Source organism: Pogona vitticeps, chromosome 1 (assembly GCF_051106095.1).
Source record: "Pogona vitticeps strain Pit_001003342236 chromosome 1, PviZW2.1, whole genome shotgun sequence".
Lineage (NCBI taxonomy): Eukaryota > Metazoa > Chordata > Lepidosauria > Squamata > Agamidae > Pogona > Pogona vitticeps.
The window spans coordinates 106,208,494-106,221,257 of record NC_135783.1 but is presented as its reverse complement, the minus strand read 5'-3'; the positions used below and the strand labels follow the sequence as shown (position 1 = coordinate 106,221,257).

Below are 12,764 nucleotides of genomic sequence, written 5' to 3'. Positions count from 1 at the left end.
GAATACTATTTAATTAAAATGCTGGCTAAACAGAAAGGTCTTTGCCTGGTGCCAAAAAGCCAAAAGTCTTGGAGCCAGATGGATCTCTATAGGGAGGGCATTCCAAAGTTGGGGGGGCAACAGCTATGAAGGCCCTATTTCAGCATGCCATCCCCCTCACCTCTTTTAGGGATGGCACCTTCAGAAGGGCCTCCTGGCCTGATCTTAGAGGATGGGCAGGCTTGTATGGCAGTCCTTTAGGTCAGGGGTTCCCAAACTTTTTCACCCCACGGACCGACTGGGGAAGGCGGAGCACCCCCCCCCATGCTTGTGCGCTCTCATGCGAATGAGTGGACATGTAAACAGCACCACGGTGCTTGCACAGGTGCACTGAAGCATGTGCACATGTGCAAATCAGCTCTGTGGGGGTGAGTGGGGGGGCAGGAGGTCTGTCTCCATGGTCCGGTACAGCTCAGGCCACGGACCAGCACCGGGTTGCAGACCGGCGGTTGGGAACCTCTGCTTTAGGTAACCAGGTCCTAAACTGTTTAGGGCTTTATATGTCAAAGTAAGAACTTTGAATTGGGCCCAAACAGCAACCAGTAGCCAGTGTAAATTTTTCAGAACCGGCATGATATCAGTCTGTGTGGTGGCACCACTTAACAGCTGTGCAGCCCGGTTCTGTGCCAGTTGCAGTCGCTGGACCGTCTTCATAGACTGCCCCACATATAGCGCATTGCAGTAGTCCAGTCTGGTTGTTACCAGTGCATGTGTTACTGTTGCAGGCTCCACTCATCCAGGTAAGTTGATATATTATCCACAGTGTAAGAAGGCACCCCTGGACACCGAGTCCACCTGGCTTCCAAGGTCAGACCCGGGTCATGGAGCAACCCCAAGCTGCAGACCCTGTCCCTTAGGGGGAGTATAACCCCATCCAAGGCAGGGAAATGGCCCTTTAACTTTTTCTGCTGGCTCCGCTTTTCCTTGCTTTATTGCCTTCTCCAGTGAGTCTTGTCTTCTCTGGATATGTCCAGATTATTGTCGCCTCCACTGAGCCATTTTAATTTTGCTTATGTGATGTTTATGGCATTTGTTGCTTGTTTTTTGAAGTGTATATTCAGTTCATCACAGAAAGCCTTGTAGTAAGATAACTTTCCAAAGAAAGAAAGAAAGAAAGAAAGAAAGAAAGAAAGAAAGAAAGAAAGAAAGAAAGAAAGAAAGAAAGAAAGAAAGAAAGAAAGAAAGAAAGAAAGAAAGAAAGAAAGAAAGAAAGAAAGAAAGAAAGAAAGAAAGAAAGAAAGAAAAGAAAAGAAAAGAAAAGTAGCTTACAATGTTGCCATGCTGTAGTTTGGTAATTGGATTGTAGACTGATGAGATGAATTGGCCTTGTTGTTCTTACTGATCAATAACAATTACTTCAACATGTGATAAGCCAGCCCTCCTGACCCAAAGTACTCACCTGGTGCACCCTCGTGATGCACTACTCGTGGCTTCATCAGCCTTCTTTTGGGAAGGAACGAGCCTCCCATTGCCCTATATTGTTCAATATTTATGTATGCAAACCTCTGACCCTGGAAGCTGCCATGGCAATTTGGTGGGATGCCAGTCATGTGCCTCATCACATGCAAGCAGCCCTTCGTTAGATGCAGCAGATTCCTCACTTAGAATTCTGCTTGCTTGTAAATGTGGAGCAGGATTTTGCCCATGTTTCTCACGTGGTCTCTACAATATTGACATTCAGAAAATCTGGCTAATGATTTCAAACGCCCTTCCTCTTCTATCCCTCAGTGAAGCATACCTCACTGTTATGGAGGCTATGATCAGATAAATGACATGTGAAATTAGTCATTAGAAACTATATATTAGACTTGAGATTCTTTTCTGTGTGTGTTTGTGGGGGTGGGGGAGCTTTTTGCCATTTTGCTATGGCCCGAATGATATTCATAAATCTGTGAGTGTCTAAATCAAGGGGGCTTGCAGAACAATGCATCTGAGCCTTGGGTGTATATGGCTTACAATTCTTGCTTTAATTATATGACCTCATGTATTTTGTAAGAAGGATGAGTTTGTGGTTAAGCACTGGGATCAGAATGGGTGCAATTTCCTGCTCTGTTATAGCCTTCCTTTGTGACCTTGGAAGAGTCACTTAATCCAGACATTCCTGCAAATGTGATAATAATACCTCTTATTTAAGTCTCCCAGGGAGAATTTTTTTAAAAAAAAAAGAGAGAAAATCAATTAATATTTTGAGGGATGGGAAGGAAAGCGGGCTTCCTAGGAGGATACATGAGCTGTTGCACCAGTTTAAACATTTGTATTTCATCTGGTAAAGTTGATGTCTGGTTTTAATACACACTAATCTCATATAGTAGTGTTACATATGAGGTCTGCTCTTCTGAAAATGGTACCTAACATTGTGTCACTTGAATCAGAATGCACTTGGAAGAGGCAAACTGTTTTTTTGGAACACTTAAAAAGAGGGGGAAGACTAAGTTTTAAAAATAACAAAGATCAATGTTTTGCTCTGAGATAAAGTTATGATTAGATTTTGCACGTCAATCTGGAAATCCAAGCACAGAGTTTGAAAGGATCCATAAAAGGGGCTGCAAAGAATTTTGTGGACTGTTCTTCCAGAATTGAATACAATTTACAGGCACAGTAACCACATATGAAGAGATCAAGACTGTAAGTAAATTAGGCAGGTATGCATGGCAGATAATGCAGCCTGTGCTTTTATGTTTTTAAGGGAAATGCTGAAAACTTCCTTGGATAAACTTTGCAAGTATACTTGTACTTCCAAGGGATTCCCTGGTGCCCAAACTCAGAAGAGATAATGTGAATTTCATGCAAGTGTAGAATTTACATGGCTAAGATTTTTTTTAAACAAAGGGGGGGCATATTTATCCTCTACATTTTTTAAAAAAATTGTGTAATATTATTGCAAAAATACACAATGGAAATGATTGCAGTTTTACAAACCTGCAATGTTTCAGAAGGCTAGGTAGAGAGTTTTGACTAAAAGGGGAGAATTCAATTTATTGGGGTAAGTGAATTACCTTCCATTATCCTTCCCCCTGGCTTTGGAAATTAGTCAATAAATCACTAAAATTTCAGAAGGTACTAAAATGGTGACTATAAAAAAGTACAAATCCTTCATTTCTTTTTTTCCTTCTTAGTTTTAAGCCTGGCATCACAAGTGAAGACAGTGAAATAGGGGTGTATGATACATGTAGATCACGGAATGGAAGAAGCCAATGGATCTGTGTCTAGTATTTTCTACTCAAGCTCACTCAGTGCTGTAACTTCTGAGGTGTCACAGAACTCACCAAGACACTTTCGATATTCTTGCCACTGAGAGAGAAAGAAACAAAAAAATTTAAATACTTCGTCTTATGAGAAGTTCTGTCATTTTCCAGTCATGGTACCGGGGGTCCCTTATAAGACTATTTATTGTAGTCTTATAAGGGACCCCCGGTACCATGACTGCTCACCCTGTTTCAGTCCACCCCTGCTGTTTTTCTTGTATGGAGAACATGGGGGAAAATATATTAACCAATTTATAACAACAATATACTGCCTTTGTATATGATCCAGGGGCTGAAATAATCTTGCTTGGTGTAGTAAGTTGCACTAGAGTAAGGAAGACCCTATCATCTTGGGAGAACTTACACTAACTCCTCTGTAAGTTCCATTGATTCAGTGGGTCTACTATGCTAAAGTTAAGTCGAAACTAGAATAGGTCACTTTGAATCAATGGAGTCTACAGAGGAGTTGACTCACCAAATCCTCATTGATCCAATGGGCCTATTGTATTGCAACTCCCTTATTATACAGCAGGATTTTACTCTCTGAAGCAGGTAACAAATTTTCCAGTGCATTCAGCTTTGCTTTGGAAGGAACCTTGCATCAACCTAGACATTTCCCAGATCTCTTTGAATCACCCTGTTTCATTTCTGGATTAATTTTCAATGGATGCAGGCTTCCGAAAATGTCACAAGCGAGGACACAGAGGTCACAATTCCTTGTTCCTTTGCCCCAGCACCTGGGACTCAGATGTACACTTTTTCAACACTAAGATTTCATTCATTTTGAACATCAAGATTTCATCCTTTCACCCACCACAGACCTAAGCCTAATAAAATTTTGTAAGCCCTCTTAGAGTCAGCTAAACCCATGGTCATCAGCCCATCTTGTCACCAACTGTGTAAAGAAATTCTTATTGTCACCAATGATTTCATTATAGGAAGGAGGGTCAATACCTAATACTGCATATCTCCACATCCTTTTCATAAATAATTGTATAAACCCTTGTCTTGTCATCATACCTTAACTTTGCAGGAAACACCAGCAACATTACCATTGTCACTACCTTTGTTATCCTTCTCTTCTGTCATTTCAGAATCAGTCCAGGCTGAAGTGTATGTTTGTAGCTGCCTGGATACCGCAAAAGAATGGATCATTTCTTGCACTGACTTTCATTTCTGCCTTAATCAGAACTATCAACAGATTTCCATACCTCAGCATCTGTCACCCTGTGTCATTACTGTTGCTGCACTCACAACAAGATGAGGTTCACGAGTATCCTTTTCCAGAAAGTAGAATATATTTAAGGAAGTGCCCCTCTTGGGAGAAAAATACAACTGCATCTATGCAGTTGTTACCTGGGTCTAGGGATGCTCTCTGTAGAGGTCAGATGGGGGTATACATATTCATATACGAATATCCCCCCCACAGGTACAGATAAGGAAGGTCTGTCTCCCTGGGACCAGACCAATCACTCATGATTCCACTGCTGCCACAAGCTCCGTGGAGCCTTCCTATTGCTCCGTGGCTCGTGATAGATTAGCCAGTCCTGGCAGAAGGCAGGATGATGAAGAAAGGCTCTGCAGAGCTCACAGCAGTGGCGGAATCATGAGTGGTCGGTCTGGACCCAGTGGGTTGGACCCTTGTTATCTGCACCTGTGGGGGGGGGGATATTCACATTCGTATACAAATATGAATACCCCCATCCCCAGTCAGCACAGCTCCAATCCATGCCTCCTAAACATGAATGAACAGAATCAATAGTCATAAATATGTAAAAAGAGCATGAACACCTCTCAGTTCCAATATTGTTGCCTTTCTTTGAATCCCATCAACATATTTGTGTTGGTGTTATATTTTACAAAGAGCGTTTCTGCTGAGTAAAGCTACTAGAAGGAAAGATGGCAGGTAAAATGAATGAAGTAATTGACCTTCAGAAATGCTGAGTGTCTCTCTGTGGGCTCAGTATAAAAGAAGGGAGGATGCTGGCTAGCAGTAGAAACAACAGAAAGAAGAATATACTCCCAGAATGACTGCCTGATGTAAAAGGAATCAGTGAGGGTGAGAAAACAGCTAAATACTGCTGAGAGATTTATAAATTCTGAAATTCCAGAGACTTCAAGTAACAAACTTTAATGCAACTAGAACAAGCAATGAGAAGCAGTTGGACTCTGGAAAATCTACCCCTCCTTTCCTGGAACTTCCTTTTGAGTAGAGCTATATAGCATTGTGTGCTTTGCCTTAATATATCTTGATGCATCAGTACGGGGTGTCTGTATCTATGGTATCTATGTACATATGCCTTTTCAGATTTCCAGAATGCTTATAAAGTTGATGCTGACAGACAAGGTCAAGAGATTAAGCTCTTGCAGCTACATTCCCTTTATTAAGAAGTAAGAACTCTATCAAGGTCATCTAAGTACATAGAGGGATTGTAAGCAATCTTCAGCCATGATTTCTTTTTTTAGGGAAAAGAGCAGGGAGGGAACCAGCCTATGACCAGAACATGATGACAGGTATATGCAACGCATTAAAAAAATGTAGTGCTTTTCTTAATAAAATCAAACAGCAACTTCCATACAATTGCCTAATTTCATGGGCACTATGAAATGCAGATTTAAAATGTGTGCAGGAACAGTTCATTCATTCAAAGGCAGTGAAAAGTAGCAGCAACTTTATTAAAAAATAACTAATAGTCTTTCCAGATAATTGAAGTGGCAGCTTGTTTTGACAGCTGCAAGGGGAAATGTACTTGCTCCAAACAGGGAGTGTAAATCTTTTAAATTTTGTAGAAAGTTGAATGATGTGCAGGCGTCACTTTAATCAGTTTGAAAAAGTTTCTCCTTTTTTGTAAAAAAAAGAAATAAAGGAAAAAAAAGGAACTCTTTCCCTGTCTTGTGGAAGTAACAGTAATTGAGGGTGCTGCCAATCAGCTGAACTACATCACTAGAAATAAAGGAACATTTCTGAGATGCTGAGAAGCATAACTGGTTTTTTTTTTTGAAGTGACAGCTACAGAAACGTGAGGTAAGAAGGCCAGAAATTTGGAGGAGGGGGAGCCATGCTCATTTTCAGAATGAAAATGTAAGCTACGGTTCCGACTGAAATCAGAAAACTGCTTCTTCTCTTGGAAATCAGAGCCCAGCAAGGAGCTATTGTGACAAGCTGTCAAGCTGAAGGAATGGTCTCTCAAGTGAGGCATCTGAACGGCAGGCCCGAAGAAAACCCCATCACAGCAAAGTCTTGTACAAAATACTTTAGCCATCAATGTACAGAAGATTTGCAGAGGGTTAATACAAGTTAGTCACATACTAATGACTTCTCGTGTTGCTTGGCTTGAAAACAGAAAAACAACATCAGTGCCAGTATCCTGTTGAGAGAGGAACACTGTACCCGCTGAGCTTCTGCGTGACCTCTGACTTGCTGTAGTGCAAGGGGCTATCACCTACGAGTAGTAAATAATAACCCTTTGTGAAACAATAGCCCAGGGTTTCAGACACTTCCCTGGTCAGTTTCCCCCACCCCCACCCCACAACAAAAAGCAAATAACAACAAACCTTCTGAAATCTATTGCTTTTTGTGAAGTGTTTTGTGTGTTTTGAGGGGAAGAAGGGGTCCTGCCAACTTAGGTTATTGGGATGAAAAACAGAAAAGGCTGTATACATGCTAAAGAGAAGCAAACGTGGCAAAGACTGGTTCTGTTGATACCTTTCTGAGCTCTTCTTTCAATTATTTCTCAGTTATTTCTGACAAATTTGGGAAGAAATTTGTAAAAGGACTAACCGACCATTTTACCCATCCCTAATATAAAGAAATAATACTATTCTATGCTATACTATAATGCAATAATAATTGCAAAATATAATTTTGTATAATATAAACAAATATTATATTATATTAATAACATTTAGAAGTACAAGAGTGTTGTCTAATAATGAAATCATCTAGATAACTTATATAAGATTGTGAGTGACCCCCTTGCCACCTTCCATTGCAGTGGGTAAAATAAAATTCTTCATTCTTTTAAACTATAAACAACATACTGCCAACTCATCACACAACAGAACACTGCCTCCTTGAGGGTACCAGGGAGTTTTATATTTTCCCAAATGAGATAGTTTGGGAAGGGCGGAGCCCTGTCTCCTCCATTAGCTGCAATACAGGCCTCAGGTGCACTAGGCAAGGGGTGTTGCATCGAGGATGTCTGATGTAGGCTTGGAAGCTGCCTTGCACCTACCCTGGCAGTCACTGGCTGACCCTCTGATGTCAAGGGTGTGCCCATGGTGTGATATGCCTCCCATGAGGCATGTCCAAAGTCCAATTGGACTGAGGAGTTCTCGCTTTGCCAGTCCAGTGATGTAGCAGCTGAGTGGGAGGTGAGGCAGCTGGCCGACCTGGTGGATCCCTTTGCCTGGAGGCCAGCATTGGGAAAGGGTGGCCCTGTGGCCACTTTTCGCAGCAATGTGTCCGGCACTGGCCCTTCCAACATTTCACCTCCTGTTACCTAGCCTTGTCATGGTGCACATGGGCTGCCTTCTCTGGAGGGACAAAGAATTCTTCCCAATGGCCAGAGTCCAGATCACAGCAGTAGATAGTCTCTCAACTCTCAATGGAATGTCCTGCTGTCACAGTCACTTCCTCAGCTTCCAGCACCTCCAGCACATCATCAGTCCTCCTTCTCTGACTCAGTCTGCTCCTTAAAGTTGTCAATCCTCATGCTCATCTGCACGCCTTCTAAGGCATTGCCCACCTCTCTGCCCCAGTCTACAGGCGAGCCGCAGGTGTGTAGGCATGTGCCTGATTGCGAGAAGGCTGAAGGCCCACACTCCCCAGTGGTGACAGAGCTATTGGGCTCACAAATATATTAATTAGAGTGGCAGACAGTGTAGAAAAAAATCATTAAAATATACTGAAGAAAAACATTTACATGCCCATGTTATATTTTGCCCTCATGAAATCAATAAAAGGGCACACAAAAAATGGAAGAACAAGGAGTTTTTTTACTTCCTTTAAATGTGCACACTCTCTTAACAAGACCATCTCTGAAGCCTTTGAAACTTTACACAACTGTTCTGTGAAACTGGGCATCAACAGATCAAGAGATCCTGAACCATTTCTTTATCTATCTTTATGTACCATCAAGACATTTCCAGTGTATGGTGGTGAGCCCATAAATTAACCATAAGATCTTGAGGAGGAGGAGGAGTGACAGCAGCGAGAGCAGAGGAAATTCCCAGGGCTCTGGGGACCCCTGTATAAACTCCAGGTCAGCAGACCCCCCCAGCAGTGGAAAGGGGGGAAGTTCTACAGGACAGTGGGCTTGCAGGGAAATAGAGCTGGAAAAACTCCGAATTCAGACAGCAATCTGTCTTCATGAGAGTTTCTTTTCTCAAAGCATCTGGTCCAAGAGATGCCATTTCTGGTGAATTAGCTGCCTAACTTTGCTAAGGTGGGAAGTGTGAAGAAGATTCTTGCTTGACTACATGAACTGTGCGTAATTGGCCTTTTATTTCTCATGAGCAAGTACAGCTCAAACTGAAGGGGCTGAGAAATAAACAAAGCTGAGGAGCAATAAAGAAAACAAAAAACCAATGACAACAACAACAAACAAGAACAAAAGCCAGTTAAATTGGGGCAATTAAGAGACAAATTAGCTGTTACTTGATCTCTCTTTGAAATCAAATGGAGAACTTTATTTTCTAAATGGTTTTGTTATTGTATCCCTGAAACATCAACTAACTTTTAACTGTGTCACACTCTAGAAAGAAAGAGAAAGTTAAAAGACATGGACAGAAATCACTTTCTCATCACCCCATCCTCCCTCAATGGGGTAGATAATATACCAGAGATTTAAGTTCTCAAACAGAGTGTTAAATAGAGACACCTGGGGAGAATTCTGGGTGTAGATATACAAATAAAAATAAAAATAAAATAAAATAAAAGGGGGGGCCCTCAAGTGGGCTTGCTGTGATCTGCGAATGGTGGATTATAAATTAAAACTGCCCATGCAAGATTATTTTAAGAACTATATACAGGAGTTCCAAATGAACATTATCAATCAATTTAAGGATCAGATTAAAGCCCAGACGCTAGAAATTAAGGCAGTAACTTCAGGATTTAAAGAGGACGTGGAACGGACTATTCAGAAGGAAGACCATTTCATCAAAGCAGTGGGAGCAGCAGAAAAAGAGACTTTAGAATCAAGATTGAAGAAAGATGAAACAATGGGCTTTTATGAGAAGAAGTCCCAGATGGGTGAGCTGTTGATTTATACTAATGAGAAGATTATTCAAAAAATGTATGTTTGTTTGTTAGAAGAGAATTCAGAGAAGGAAAGGGTGAAACCAGTGACAATGGAAGAGGTACAAAATCTTGGCTATAATGTAGACATATATGATTTGATTCACATGTGGAATGATAATTATAGATGGATTAAATCAGTAAAATTGAGAGAAAGTGTTTTAAAGATGTTATATAGATGGCACTTCGAAACTGGCAAAAAGGGTTTGAGATTAGAAATTCAGGTTAAAAAAATATTCTCAGGGACTTCAGACTGTTTTGTATAGGTGGTGGATACGTGACAGAGTAAAATGATTTTGGAGATAGATAAAAAAGATATTATATAAGAAACTACATAAGTATATATAACCTTTAAACTAGAAATACTCTTGCTGAATATAATATCAGAAATTGTTGAATAGATAGATAGATAGATAGATAGATAGATAGATAGATAGATAGATAGATAGATAGATAGATAGATAGATAGATAGATAGATAGATAGATAGATAGATAGATAGATAGATATAGTAAACACGTGGTTATAAATATTTATAGTTACAAGGTTTATCTGGGCTTAAAATGGGATAGCTTGTTAGAGATATTACCTGGGAATTTGAGAAGTTATGTTAAAGAAAACTGAAAAATGTTTTACAATTGAGCCCAGAAATAAACATGAGTAGAGAATAAAACATAGGTTAAAGATTTTAGCATATAACACATTTATGGAGTCAAGATTATATATTAGATATTGCATTATGGTAAACACTTCCCTGCGTATATGTTTTATATGTGCTGTTTGTTTGTCTATTATATAATAATAAAAACCAAATCAAACCAAACAAAACCCATAAGATCTTGTGATTAGCAATCTGTTCAGGTCTTACAAGCAGAAGGCTTCCTTTATTGTCGCCGTATATATAGGGTCCAGCTGTTCATCCCCACAACCAAGCAGGATGGTTGGAGGGTCTCATGAAAAGAAACAAAATAATAGGTTACAGGGCATGCTTTTGAAATGTGTATCCAATTATCTTTTTGCTTTCAGTCTTCATACGTAGCCCTCATAAATGTGAACCAGTCAATTAGTTTTCAGGCACCTGTTGATATAGCATTTCACAATGATTCCCCTTGAGTAATGCAGGAGGAACAAGCTTTGAAGAATTTTTTTTTCACACCTCCAATATGCCAATTGGTTTCCCTCATCTAGTTTTGATATCACTTCTCTCTTCAAGTGAACAATAAATCTGTGACCATGTAGGAGAGTTATGTCCACAGTAGGGAGATTTGAACCCTCTCGTCCATATACCTGCTGCCCTTTGCACATAAATGATTTAGATGCAGTTTGGGGGTGGGGATGGTTTGTTAAAGTCTGTGACATCAACTCTAGATGACCTTGAACCTGCACTGAGTATGTTCTTCTCCTTCTTGCAGAACATCTGGGCAGAACACAAGAAAACCTGAATGACAGCAAGTGCACCAGTTGCAAGGCTCTGAATTTCTATGTCTATGCAACATGTCTTCTTTACAGACTTACTGTATATAAGAACTTTGAAGCCTAGATAAAGTAGCATATTCCTACATGTCTATGGCTCTGTGGGACACTAGTAATGGTTTACTTCATATTCGGCATCCTCCAGATGATGATAAATTAGTGATAATGCTGGAAAGCATTGTTCAATTCCTCATTCTCATCCATTTATGTTGTCTGGAAATGAATCACCTCAGAGAAGAATTTTAAATTTTCCTCCCCTCAAAGCAAGAAACCATTATTTTCTCCCTCAAGGTTTCTGTAATTTAGATAAAATGTCTCTAGCATCCTTTCCCTGTATGTATACATGAACACCCACAGTCACATGCATACACACGGACAGAAAGAAGCAGCTAACACAACTGATTTTAAAGACAACTAGACAACTGATCTAATGCTTCAGATGCTCACATATAGTAACAGTCAGTCTAGTTCTGTATTGCTCACTCAGTTCTGCAGTGGGCAATGACTAGGCAAAGTAGCAATTAGGTTTGTTTTTTGTTTTGTTTTGTTTTTATGATTGGTTGGTTGACGTTGCACTAAATATACCGTATTTTTCGCACTATAAGATGCACTTTTTTCCCACAAAACAGTGGGGTGGAAAGTCTGTGTGTCTTATGGAGCGAAGAAAACAGATTATTTTTTCCTGTTTTCTTCTCCTAAAAATTTGGTGCGTCTTATGGAGATGTGCGTCTTATGGAGCGAAAAATACGGTAATTCCCCTGGGAACTCTTATCAAGAGTGTAATGAAATTCTTCACCATCTTCTCTGATGAGAAGAACTCTGAAATTCCATGTCTACAATGATGAGACAAGCAATGAGTTACACTCCTAACTAAAACTACTGCCATCCCAGTGGAGGATCTACAATTTTAAGCTCTTATGGGGCCCTTTGCAACCAGCAATGAGGTCTGGGTAACCACTGTTATCTTCTTCATTGGGGTTTTTCCACAACACAGCACCACTTTTTTTTAAAGGGTGTACTAAAGTCACTTCTGGGACTCCTTTGGAATTAGGGGCCCTGAAGCTTAAGCTTCATTAGTTTCAAAGTAGATCCGCTCTTGTTCTGTCCCTCTCTGTTGACCAGGAAATAATATTTAGTGGACCATTAGCCTAGGGATGGGATTTTTGAATTTTCTGAACTAGAAAATACCATAATTCTCCAATCTGGGAGTTTCCCCTAATGTATACACACCTCAGAAACAACTAAATGTGATGCAAGTAGGTGAAAGGCCATAACTGGAAGCCTTCAAGACCTAGCTCCATCTGACCTCCTAATCAAAAAGAAACTCCGATCTAACACCGGGACAGGAACAGGAAGTATGAACAGAACTAGGCCTAGCTAAATGCTGCCCAAGCTTCCTGATCAAAAAAATAAATTAAAAAACCCTTCCCTGCTAATGGCATCAGCAGCACTCAAAAACATACTTCAACTTCTGTGTAGAACTGGTGCAATGGGAGACCAAACAAATATATGCATATTTCTACTTTGATCTAAAAATATCAAATTTTTTACATAACCTGCAAATGCCTTTAAAGATTTTTTTTAAAATGTAAGTAAACACTCCAAAAATTGGTTTGCAATTGAAAGGGAGGTAATTACAACTCCCTGATAGCTTTCCTAATATATTCCACAGAAGACGGAAAAGGAAATGAAAGCTCACTACTGCTGTGT

General features: G+C 40.2%; 1 long non-coding RNA gene across 1 annotated transcript; it reads left to right on the top strand.

The window, feature by feature from the left end:
• Positions 1–550: 550 nt before the first annotated feature.
• Positions 551–12,561, top strand: LOC144584453 (uncharacterized). The gene is made up of 2 exons (XR_013538715.1): positions 551–9,537; positions 10,994–12,561. It is a non-coding gene; the product is annotated as an uncharacterized LOC144584453 (long non-coding RNA).
• The last annotated feature ends 203 nt before the right edge of the window (positions 12,562–12,764 follow it).